Source organism: Melopsittacus undulatus, chromosome Z (assembly GCF_012275295.1).
Source record: "Melopsittacus undulatus isolate bMelUnd1 chromosome Z, bMelUnd1.mat.Z, whole genome shotgun sequence".
In the NCBI taxonomy this organism is placed as follows: Eukaryota; Metazoa; Chordata; class Aves; order Psittaciformes; family Psittaculidae; genus Melopsittacus; species Melopsittacus undulatus.
In genome coordinates, this window is record NC_047557.1 from 55,830,751 (window position 1) to 55,842,618 (window position 11,868).

The following is an 11,868-nucleotide window of genomic DNA, read 5'->3' on the forward strand; positions in this document are numbered from 1 at the left end:
CATTCTTATCATCTTTCCAGCCCCAAGAACATAATGAGTACAACACCCTGTTTGAGTCTTAAGGTCACCAAGCCAATGCATCTAGAGTGGAGTTATCCCTCAGATAAGTTCTTCTTGTACAAAACCCCTCTCTCCTTCCCTCAAATTCCCTGGCTACTCAGCCAATGAAGTTCAGCTACACTGACAACCATCACATCACAGTTTTTGGTTGCTTTATCTTTACCATTGAACCTTCCACCCCAGTCCATCTATTTTCAAGCTTTTTCCATTTTCCCCCATTACATACCTGCTTGCCTCTACCTTTCTCTTTTAGATCCACTTTGCAATTCCCTTCAGCTTACTCTCCAGTGCTAATTCCCTGAGTAGTATCAGACCAAGTTGTCACGTGTTTCCTTGCAACTACAGGATACATACCTTGAAACTCGCAAGCATAGAAAAAAAATAAAGGTAAACAAAACATTGACCTATAAGCTCACAGCCATGCAGCATATCAGTGGGCTAAATCATTGGTGTTAAATACAACAGGCTAAACCCATACTATAGAATCATATGAAAGTGTCAGAATAAACTGGAGTAAATGAAACAAAAATCAGATCTCCCTTTACTCTCTTCTAAGAAAGCGCTCATTTTCCTGTTCTTCGTGCTCATTTTCTCTCCCATCATGAAACTGAAGAGAAGGTTGAATGCTTTTGCCTTTCTCTGGCCAAGACTCAAGTAAAGCATCCTCAGATCCAAAGGAGGAATTCAGGGAATTACTTTGCTCACTGAACTCAAATACACATCTATGTGAGAATATACATACATATAGGTATGCATGTATGCCTCTCCGTGCTGGCGAAGGTCTAAGACCTAAGATTATTAATATTTCAGGGTGTTTAATGTGATGTGTCAAGTGCTGAATGACGTTGTTTTTATCCTGAAGTTTGAAACAGCTATCATGGATTACCCTGATGTAAATGGTACTAGAGCATTGCCACTCTAAAGCAGACAAGGCAGCCCATCAGCCTCCAGCAAGTGCGTTTAGAAAATCAACATGCAATTCAGCATGCAGCCTGAGCCGCTTTCATTGTCAGCCTCTTTATTTTTTTCTGGTGAAAGCTGGTCCAGCACAAATGTGACCAGTTGTAAAGGAACATAATGAAAATGTGTAAATTCTGCTTAGACAAAACAATTGTTCTTGAGTCAGACAAAGGACAGTCATTTGAACCATTGTTACAGCAGCCTGCAAATACATTCCTGACCCTTTAAAGGCAAAATGCAAGGTACTGAGGGCGGGCACTTTACTGAAATGAAGAAAATGGCATCTGTGGTCACAAAATAAGCAAATTAGCTGCCACCCCATGAATTTTGTGAAGCACATGTTAAACACTGTGCCCAGAGACAGAACTGCAAACTGCAACATCAGCTGCAAAAGAGAGATTTTCCTGAGGTTTTTTTATACCAAGGAGATTGCACTGTCTACAGCCCTGTGTGTTCTATGTTTCCAGATATCAGACATGACATTTTCAGTTTACTCTTTGTCTTCTCATCACAAAATGTCCAAGTGCTTCTTTTATTCCCAGTCACTGCAAATTAAAACATAGGTGTGATTTAAAAATCACATAATTAAATCAGTGCAAAGCTCCCAAACTGGCATTCTGAAACAGACACAAAGCTTCCTTAAACCCACAGAATCAGAATGAGCTGAAACCTTGGTTTACACAGAATTCAGAGCATTCAGCTTATTAACCACTATCAAGTACGTTAGAACTACCTTGATCAGACCATGTCCAAGCCTGAAAGCATGGGATTTAGTTTTTGACAGGAGGATATTTAGTGTGCATCTCAGTAAGTTAGGTCAGCTGCTGCAGTGACAGCCAGCCTTATTGCTCCTGTCATCCCTGTTCTGGAGGACAGGTGACACTTTGAAAGGAATAACTGGCTGCAATAAAATGAATTGAAACCAATCCCTTAAAGTACAAAGCTGGCTAGACCTGCACAGGGTGTCCCTTCTGTATAAGCCATATAGCTATGATAACCTTCACAAGTGGCATATACCTGCATCCAGGCTGGTAGCTGTATCAATGCAGCTGCATCAGCTACTTGTAAAAATAATGTTTGCTTCAGCTGCAGTATTTTACAGGAGCTTCTCAAAAGCAATGGGCTGCATTAAAGCAGCACCTGCAGACTGTGCAGATGGAAGAAAATGCCTGTGTTTTGCTTCAGACACTCTTTTGTGGATCGTTGGGTTTGCTCTATGCCAAACACTCAAAGGCCAGGTCCACAAATAGGGTTCCCTTCTGTGTGTCAAGCTACTTTCACATAATAAGCCACAACTTCTTCCATCCTCCAAACCTTCTACATTTCAGATGTGTTTCAGGATGTCAGACAACCAAACACACCATACATTTTTACATCTCTTCTTCAGTCTTATTCCCATCACTAAGGAAAAAAGACCAAGGCACAGGTCTGCCCCAGCTGTGAGCACAGAGTTGAGTGCTGACTCTTGGATCTGGCAGTGTTACATTGATTTAGAACAACCATACCAACCTTACAGTAGTGTTTTTCAATTTGTTTTCCCTTTCCAAAGGTTCCAGGTTTTCTGACAGAGGCAGTGACCTATGTTGAGCAAGTGAAAACCTTTAGCAATAGGTTTCTTCCACTAATTTATTTTCTGCTAGCCTAGCAGGCTGAAAACTCACCAGCTCAGTGTAGAGTGGCAAAGAAACCACAACCTGAAATTACTGGCAAATGGCATGGTGAAAGTGCACTGAAACTAAAAACTCTCCAAGCATGCAAGGTTGAAATGAGCTCACCAGAGAGTCAGGTTGAAATCAAAATCTCACGCTGCTCTCTCAGAGGATTCATGCTTTTGCTAGTTTCCTATGCAGGTTTCTTTACCTTTCCTTTCTGGGCTTCCAGCACAAGAGAGACATGGATGTATTGGAGACAGTCCAGCAAGATGATGCAGGGCCTGGAGCATCTCATCCTTAAGGAAAGGCTGAGAGCAGAGACTATTCATCCTGGAGAAAAATAGACTGAGGGGATCTTATTGTGTACAAATACCTGCAGGAGAATGCAGAGGATGGAGCCTGGCCCTTTCCAGCAGTGCCTGATGACAGGACCAGCCTGAACATCAGGAAACACCTTTTCACTGGGAGAGTGACTGAGCACTGTCACAGGTTGCCCAGTGGTATCTCCATACTTGGAAACATTCAAAAACATCTGGGCATGGTCCTCAGTAATGGGTTCTAGGTGGCCCTGCTTGAGCAGAGGGTGCTGGGCCATGCAACCCCCAAAGGAGCCTTCCAACCTCAGCCATTCTGTATGAACACTCATTAAGGAGTGGGTCCTTAGCTCAGGTCTGAGTCCTAAAGCTCAGGTCCCTGGACAGTCATGCAACATTGTCTATACATAGCAAACTTCTTCACTGAGAGGATGGGCTACTGGTTTGACAAATGGAGTGTATGAAAGGGATTGATACTCACTTTTCCAAATGCTCTCTTATACCTTGATAAAACACAGGTATATGGGCTGCCAATACAGACTTGATCCTGAAAGGGGCCACATTGCTGGAAATGACATGTTCATGCAATATATCCATGCTGCATGATCTCAGATACTGGCCATGCCACTGCCTGCCCACCAGGCTATGGGAGTCAAGTCATACTAGAATGGGACTGTGCAAGGATTAACTGGCCTGCTAACTCCATGCCCTGAGGACATATCAGACCCTCTGGAACAAGGTAAGCAGATAAGGGTGTACCTCAGCACCTCACATAGACCATGGGGCAGGGGAGATGCTGTGAAACAAGGCAAAGGGAAGTCTTGAAGAAGGAGATTAGGACCAGTATTCATAGAGCAAGTGGGAAGCTGAAGCTTCTGTATCAGTGAAGGGAAACTGGGAGCTTGCCAGCCACCATAAGCCCCACCTATCTGAACTAGCATGGTGATCTCCATAACATGGGTAGCACAAGCACAAAATAAATAAAGATCCCCCTCTCCTTTGGTGCCATGTCTTTTACAGGGAACAAATAATTTCTGAACTGATCCTGTGCCTGTGGAAGAAGAAACACATCTGCAAAGATCAAGGAGAATGGAAAAAGGAAGAGTGGAGTGAAGATAAAGGAGGTGGAAATCAGTGCTCAGTGATGTGTCCAAATAAAGGCATGGGAGCTGTTTGAGGTACTCTAAGGAAACCAGAATCAGTTTTCAACTCTCATTTCCTTCCCTCTCCCCGATAGTTACAGTACCTGAGCTGCGGGATGGTGGGGAGATTCTGCTGGAAGCCCCACTACAGAGCTGAAGAATAAACCCATCACAACAGTAGGCAGCTCCTGGCAGAAACCAGCATGTATCTCTCCAGCCAGGGCCGAGCTCTCAGTAGCAGGTGGCAGCAGTGAGTGATCTGAAGCCCTGTTGCATTTCTGAGCACTTCTAGAATGTTTCTGCAGACAAATCAATAACTCTCAGACCATGCTGGACACATGCAAGGACCATCTTCTGAAAGCCAGGCCAGGAGACCGTCAGCTCATGCTGTTTGTAATTACCAAACACCACATCAGTTGTAATTGGCCCAAACTGAAGTATTTTCATTAAACTGACACTGTGAAATCATATTTTAAGCATAAAGTAGATCCAAAATATGAAAAAGTAGTTCAGGGAGACAAATGCTTGTCTTGGTTACTTTTCTTTAGCACTTGCCACTGGAAACAGAGGAGAAGAGCAAAAGGAGAAAGCAATGTCAGTCCCTGCACCAGGCAGAGGGTACATAACTCATTCCCATAGACATGCTGTTGTGCAGGAAGCAGCAGCCTACTACTATCTGTACTTGGCTGGGAGAAAAGAAATGGGAATCAAAAGGGGAGAGAGTAAAACACAGAGGTAAGACGGTGGCAGTGGGAAGAATGGGCAGGGGAAGAGGGAGGCCTAGCAGAGAGGCAGGAGCCACTGGAACAAAGAGAATGCTTGGTGTGAAGGACAGTTTGTTGATTACCTCACCCAGAGAAGATGACTCTTATCCAAAAGGCAATTAATGCACTCAAAATCTGTGTCCAGATCCACACATCAGAGATATACAAAACCCATTTATTTTCTTTTTACACCCAGTTATTTCAGGAATGAGTGATGGAGCTAGCACTCACAGCCAATGATTACAATCAGGAATCCATTTGTATTATTTCTGTTTCAGATTGAGAAGGAGATAATTTGCTTTTGGTTCAGAGAAACAGAATGCTTCTTTCCCTATTTATACTGAAGTAAAATAATTTCTGATTCATAACCTCAGTGCTTACAGAGAGGCTTGAATGCTCCTCCATGGCCAAATGCATCTATTTGTTTATTAACACATAATGCAGACATGAAGATCTGGCAGTCCTGACGACCTGCATTACACTCCTGAAACTAATGTATTCTTTACTGAAGCCTAGGTGTACTCAGGAGAGCATTATTAGGATGGCCAAGTGATGGTTAGAATACTTTCAGTTCCAGTTCTTATCAACAGAAGTTAAAAGTTTCTAAAAGCTCAAGTCCAGTCAGGCTTTCAGACAGTGCACAGTAGCATGAAACTGAGTGTGTGAAGTCCAGACTTGGTCTTCTTCTGGGGGTTTTGTTTTGTTTTTAAAATCTGATGGAATCAGAGGTCCAATCCCAGTTGCTCTGTGAGTCCAAGACTTATGCCTAGTTCTCACTGGGCAGAATTGCACTGTAGCCCCCTGACAGCAGCACATACATCTACTTTAGGATGCACAAGGGAGAAAGAACATCTTGTCCTGCCATGCTGCTTACAGTGGGCTATTTGGTGCTGTTTTCAGCAGCAGTGATTATCTATATTCTACCGAAGAAGCCAATTCTCAATTTTACCAAGTGGATCCTTAAGGCAGCACAGACCCTCTCTGGTGCGGAGTAGAAATATCTTTATCACACAAATTGTACTTAGATTATTGTCTTCTGATTCATTTCCCATGGACTCTTAGAATAGAATACTTCTAAAGGATGTGCAGAAAGTAACTGAGCAAAGTAAGCCTGTCACAGAAAATTTCAACAAGCCATTCAGGCAAAAAAGTTTAAGAATCCATCAATTGGACAAACAGAGGAAAAAGGATAGCTGTGGTTTAGTCAATCTGATCAAACTCAGTGGGTAGTGAGGTACCTTTCTCCTCCCACCTCCCACCCCACCCCAAACCAAATGTTTCAGCTAAGTATGAAGTTCAGCAACCTGAAATATCGCAAGGGAGATAGGTAGCAAGGACTGTCTTTCACAGGAATACTGCAGTGAAACTCTCCAAACCATTCATTTGTCTCTGAATAAATGCTAAGCAAAGGTTTACCTTTTTTATTTTTCCTATTGCCACCTTGTCAGGAACCTGTTCCAGCAACGGACTGCCAACCTTCAGCTATGTCAGACTTACACTGTTGCACACTGTGGTACATGGAAATAACATTCACCAAATAGGACTTGAGTGTGCCCTTTAGTGCCCTCTGATTTTCATCCATTGCTAACAGCAGGGAAGAAGGAGCAATTTTCCTTTGCTTAGGTGAAGCACAGTAATCCACTGATTGCAGTGATGCAATGGGAGCAAAAGAGCTGTCACAAGTGCAGCAGATATCAGAAGTGGCTGCAGTGGAAACCTGGTGAGACATGCAGCAGCAAAGCTTGGTGCAGAGTGATGAAGTGGTAGAGCTTCAGACCCTTCAGATGCTTGTGACCTCCATGAGCCCAGAATAAGGAAGAAAAATGCATCCATCTTATTGATGACAACACTATCAACTTCCTGCTGAGTGAGGAGCTCAAAACAATTCCAAGCCAAGAGGGAGTAAAAACAATAATGTAATTTGGGGAGTAATATACTGACTAATTTCACAATGTTTTTTTAAGGCAGGGGAAGTCTTTTAGTCTGTAAGATACTTTCCTTTAGGATTCCTTTTCTTAGGATGTTTAGACTTAAAGCAACAGCAAGAAATGCTATTCATGCAGTGCAAGATAGCATAATTCTGTGGCCAGCAAAGTAGCCCTGTTGCTCTGTAAAACAACTATCACCATGCATGATAGCTGTCTAAAGGGCAATTTTCCTTGGGATACCTGTAGCAATTTCATCTTGAACAGCTCTACGAATGTGTGGCTTCTGTATATAACTCTGCAGCTGAGCTCTGCAAAACTAGGCTTGAGGCAGGCCCTATGCACAATTGCAGTCTTCCCTGCTTTATGGACTTGGTTTTATTACTTAATATGTCAATAAAGAACAGGCCCACTGTTCTACAGCAACAGAGTACCTGAAGTAGAAATGGGCCAGTTTCTCTGTTAATCATAGAACAGAGGGACGGAAAAGCCAAATTTCAATTCTTGTGGTCATTTCAGCTATGGTTTTAAGTGAAATGAAATAATCTCTTCATGCTGTGTACAAAAGCAATCTGATAGGCAGAGCACAAAAATATTACGCAGTTGTATTCTGACTGCGCAAAGACTGTCTTCATGAAAGTACCACTGAATGTCGAATAGGACTGCTCACTCCCAGCAGAGTCAGCAGATTGCTGACCCATTATGATGAGATCACTGCTTGTGTCAGTCTTGATACAAACAAGATAAGCTTTATATTCACATGCAGCCATCACTGACCATGTGCTACACAACTCTTCTTAACTGTCAACATAATTGCAGGAAGATGCTTGAAATACACCATTTTAAGTCTGTACTCTTCTAATACAGAGCTTGGAACATAAGAGGGTTCCTAGACCAGAATTAGACAGGTTGCACTCACAGGACAATGCTCCTCCCAGCATCTGTCAGCTCCATTCTCTCTCCCTGATATGGTCTGTTTAGACAAACAGATTCCCCAGGTCCCACAGCACTGACAAGGACCCTCCAACACAGGGAAACCCAGCAGCAGCAACTTCAAGAGTAAACACTGTCATCTCAGATCTTTATTTTTCTGATGGCTGCAGACACTCCCAGACTTGGGGGAGGTCCAGATCTGTCTGCTGCAGCTGGAACTCCCACCCTGCTCAGCCAACAGCCCAGCAGTGACAAGCCATCCTCATCCTACAGGTTATTTGCAGGAATTCTCACACAACTGAATGCTCTAGGAATGAGGAGCCAAAATGATAAGGTCTCCAAGTGGTCTGTAACCAGTACACAACAGCTGCAAATTGTGACGCCTTGTTACTCAGCTATAGGGTGGGCAGCAGGCCATGCTGTCTTGCTTTGCTCCTCTGCCAGCTGCATGAAGTAACCCTAAACCAGATCTTGTGCAGACCCCCAAATATAATTCAAGGGAAATGGCTTATTCTAGAGAGCTACCCTTGAACATCTTAGCAGTCTCAGCCTCTCTCTGAGCAAGAATCCTTAAAAATGTTTTACCTCTTATTCTTCCATACTACCCAACATGTTGCAAAAGCACCCAGATCTGCCCTTAGTCACAGACAAATTTAACACTGCATTTACTGCAGTTCTCTCCCTCTTTCTGTTCTTTCTCCTTTCTGCATGTTTCCATCCAACAGGAAAACTCCTTTTATAAAACAGCCAGAGTCAAAACAGTTGTTCCAAGAGGGAAGAGCAGAATCCAGTGAAGCAGAGCAGAAAGGAGGCAAGGGACAAAAATCTGTGCCTTGTGTTGCTTGGATTTTGGGGGACTGCCAGCTAAAGCAAAAGAGTCTCTGAATTCTCCCTCAGTGAGGAGTTACTGAGGTGACTGAAAATGGTAGACAAATAAAACATTGTTCAAGCTCCTGAGTCCAGAAAATGAAAACACAGGGTTTTTTGAGCTTTCCTCTATTTACTGAGAGATGAAATGAAACTGGATACCAGCCCCAGCGGCTCATGATTTATTTAACTTTGAGATGATAGCTTTTTATATTAGAAAAACATTATTCTACCTGTTTGGTTCACCTTCCACAAAAGAACAATCTTGTTAAATTCAGGGCTTCTTGCAAGGCTTTATTTTGGTATTAGTACATATATAATGATATATAGAATTTCATATGGAAAAATGTATGCACATGTAAATTTTTACATATAAATTCATTTATGTGAAATTAGAAAAATAAATTTAATTATATATATTGACAGAATACTCCAAGGTCTTCATAGTATTTGCATACTTTCACATTTCCACAGGTTTAGGGCGTCACTTTTGAATGCATTACTGCGTTTTACATGTACACTGTACAAGTCTTCTGTTGTCTCACACCTTCTCCAGTGTGAGAATTGGTATCAGTTCCCCCAGTGTGATTTCGGTATCAAGGAAGAAGCCATTACCACCAGGAATATGTGACTGTTGAATGTGTAAAAATACGCTCTTCCAGGCAAGAGGCAAGCCTTGAAAGAGGAAAAGCTACTCATCATACAGTAAGAGCAGGGGGGAGACTAACAGAGCTTTAGATTCAACCCTGTGCGCAGATCTAAGTTTAACACAGGCCCAGAGGATGCAATGCCCAAGTCAGGAACAATAACTCATTTCATGTCAAAGCCCAGTGAAGAATTTCTTTTGACAGCTCTTGTTTCATGCTCCCAGTGAGCTTACTGTCTTCCTGCACAGGCAAACGAGCCTGACCTCTCCCATTCACTCACAAGTTGGCCGCATATAAAATGGCCATTAATTCCAGCTGGCACATGGGTTTGGCGGAGGCCCTTCCTTTCTGTCAGTAACAGGGAGAAAGCACTGGGGGGATGTGTGGAGGAATGAGACACAAGCAGCAGCAATCCACAAACTTCCATTGTGAGCCGTTTGCATCTCTTAGCTAATCATTTACGGTCATGACAACATTTAGGTATAAGTAGTTACAGCTGGTTAAGATCAAGTAGCAGAAGCGTATTTTCCCCAGAAGCATGAACAAAACATAAGTAGCAGCTGAATCTTGATCAGATGAAAATTTAAGAAATAAAGCATTCCAAAAGCTGTGGCATTTTTTTTTGTGGGTGTTCTGGGACTTTTTTATTATTGTTGTTGTTTTTTAAGTCTCTTATTTTACAAGAATAAGCTGATTAGTAACTGATTAGTAACTGAGCAAAATAGGAAGATAAACATCTTTCACCCAAAAGGCCAATCAGACACACTTCCTTCCACTTACAGACTGCAGGGATTCAGCATGGTTAGAGGAATATTTACAAGACACTAACCTAGAAGGGCTTTTGAAAAGGAAACACACTGGATGAGGTGAACATAGACAGATCCTTAGGATCTACAAGACTGGCTGGTTGCCTTGTAGTTGGACAAGATGTATTTGAAGGGAGAACTGGGCAGTGATCTGAATGTAGGACTTATGACTTGAAAATACAGCCATCTGTCAGTAGAAACTGCTAGCAAAAAAGAAGCCAAAAACATTCTCAGTAAAGATTTGCAACATAGCCAACATCAACTTTCTACACGAAACAGTCATACTCTTTAACACAAACATGCTAGTGGCTAAACTGACACAAAGCACTTCATTAAACTTTACTACCCTACTGAAAAGTTCAAACTCTGAGGACCAGACAAGTAAGCAGTGAGAGTAGAATGTGAGGAAGTTAGCCCTAAGAATTATTACTTATTATCAATTGTCTCATAGCTAGCAATGGAAGTTTGTTTGTGCAATCTAGGAAAGGTAACAAGCTTTAAAGCAGTCTGACATGATACACAAAGCCAGTGGGGTTTGGTTCTGTAGGGTTTTTTTGTTTGAAATGTTTTGTTCTTTGTTAAAAGCACTTCCCAGATCACCAAGTACAGTGCAGTTCTACACTAAGGTACCAACCATACATGCCTTCCCCAAAGTCAACATGAAGATGGATATAACTTTCCTGGGGGAACTTCTCATCTGCCCAGATATGTAGCTCTTACTGTTACAGGGCAGTTTTGTGACAGAATTTAGTTTATTTGAAGAGCTAGAAAACACCTCTATTTGAACTTGTGCATTCACTCTGAACATCTAAGTAGTAGACCCACCCATACATTATAACCTGGCAATTAGTTAGAACAGTTTATACATGCTCAGACCCAAAAACTGGATTAAGGTTGAAATTACTGCTATTCAGCATGCTGCCATCCTCTCTTTCAAGTGCTATTTAGACAAGCCTAGGCAGTATTTAAGCTGAAGTCACTGTGTCTAACCAAATTTGTTATCTATTGCCATACAAAATTTTAGGTTTCCTTACCCTAAAGAGCCAGAATTAGTGTGACAGCTGCTGGGGAACCAAGAATGTTCAACCCAAGAATGGCTGAAGCTCAGACCCACCTTAAAACAGAAATTAGGCTTGAGGATTAAAAGAACGCCTCAAGATGAATGAGTGGTTAAGAGATAAACAAAACAGAGGAAATGCAGGTAGTCAGCAGTCAGTACCAGAAGGCAGAAGAGTGGTATTGAAAGGAATTCAAGTGAGAACTATTTAATTTGAAAACCCAGAATAAAATCAAGACATCATTGAACAGTAAGCAGGGAAATAATGACTCAGTGAGGGGATTTAGGTTTTGTGCTGTGTGGCTACAAATGTATTGAGCACAAAATACATACATTTAAGTTTCTGTAACTAGTTTTCAAGTGATTCCAGGGCAGTTGGTTTCTGCCATGCTTCCCAACAACTGTTATACACAGAGTTTTTCACTTGTTTCATGTGAAAATCTCAATGAATTTTCACATCAGATCAGAAAAAGCCAAGTCAAATGACAGAGCAAGCACCACATGCTTTCTTGGTCGAGTACCTCAAAGCAAAGTATCAACACTACCCCTACATTTCCAACGTATTTTGTGACAAAGATACCCAAACCCTAAAATCTGATTCAAGGATGATTAGTTAGAGAACTATCTGTTCTGCTGTGAAGGATTTATATGCTCAAATTATTCTAAAAAATTAAGGATAGTTCCGGAAGAGATTTAAGCACACATGAGTTAATTTCAGCAAAATATAAAACCCAAACCAGA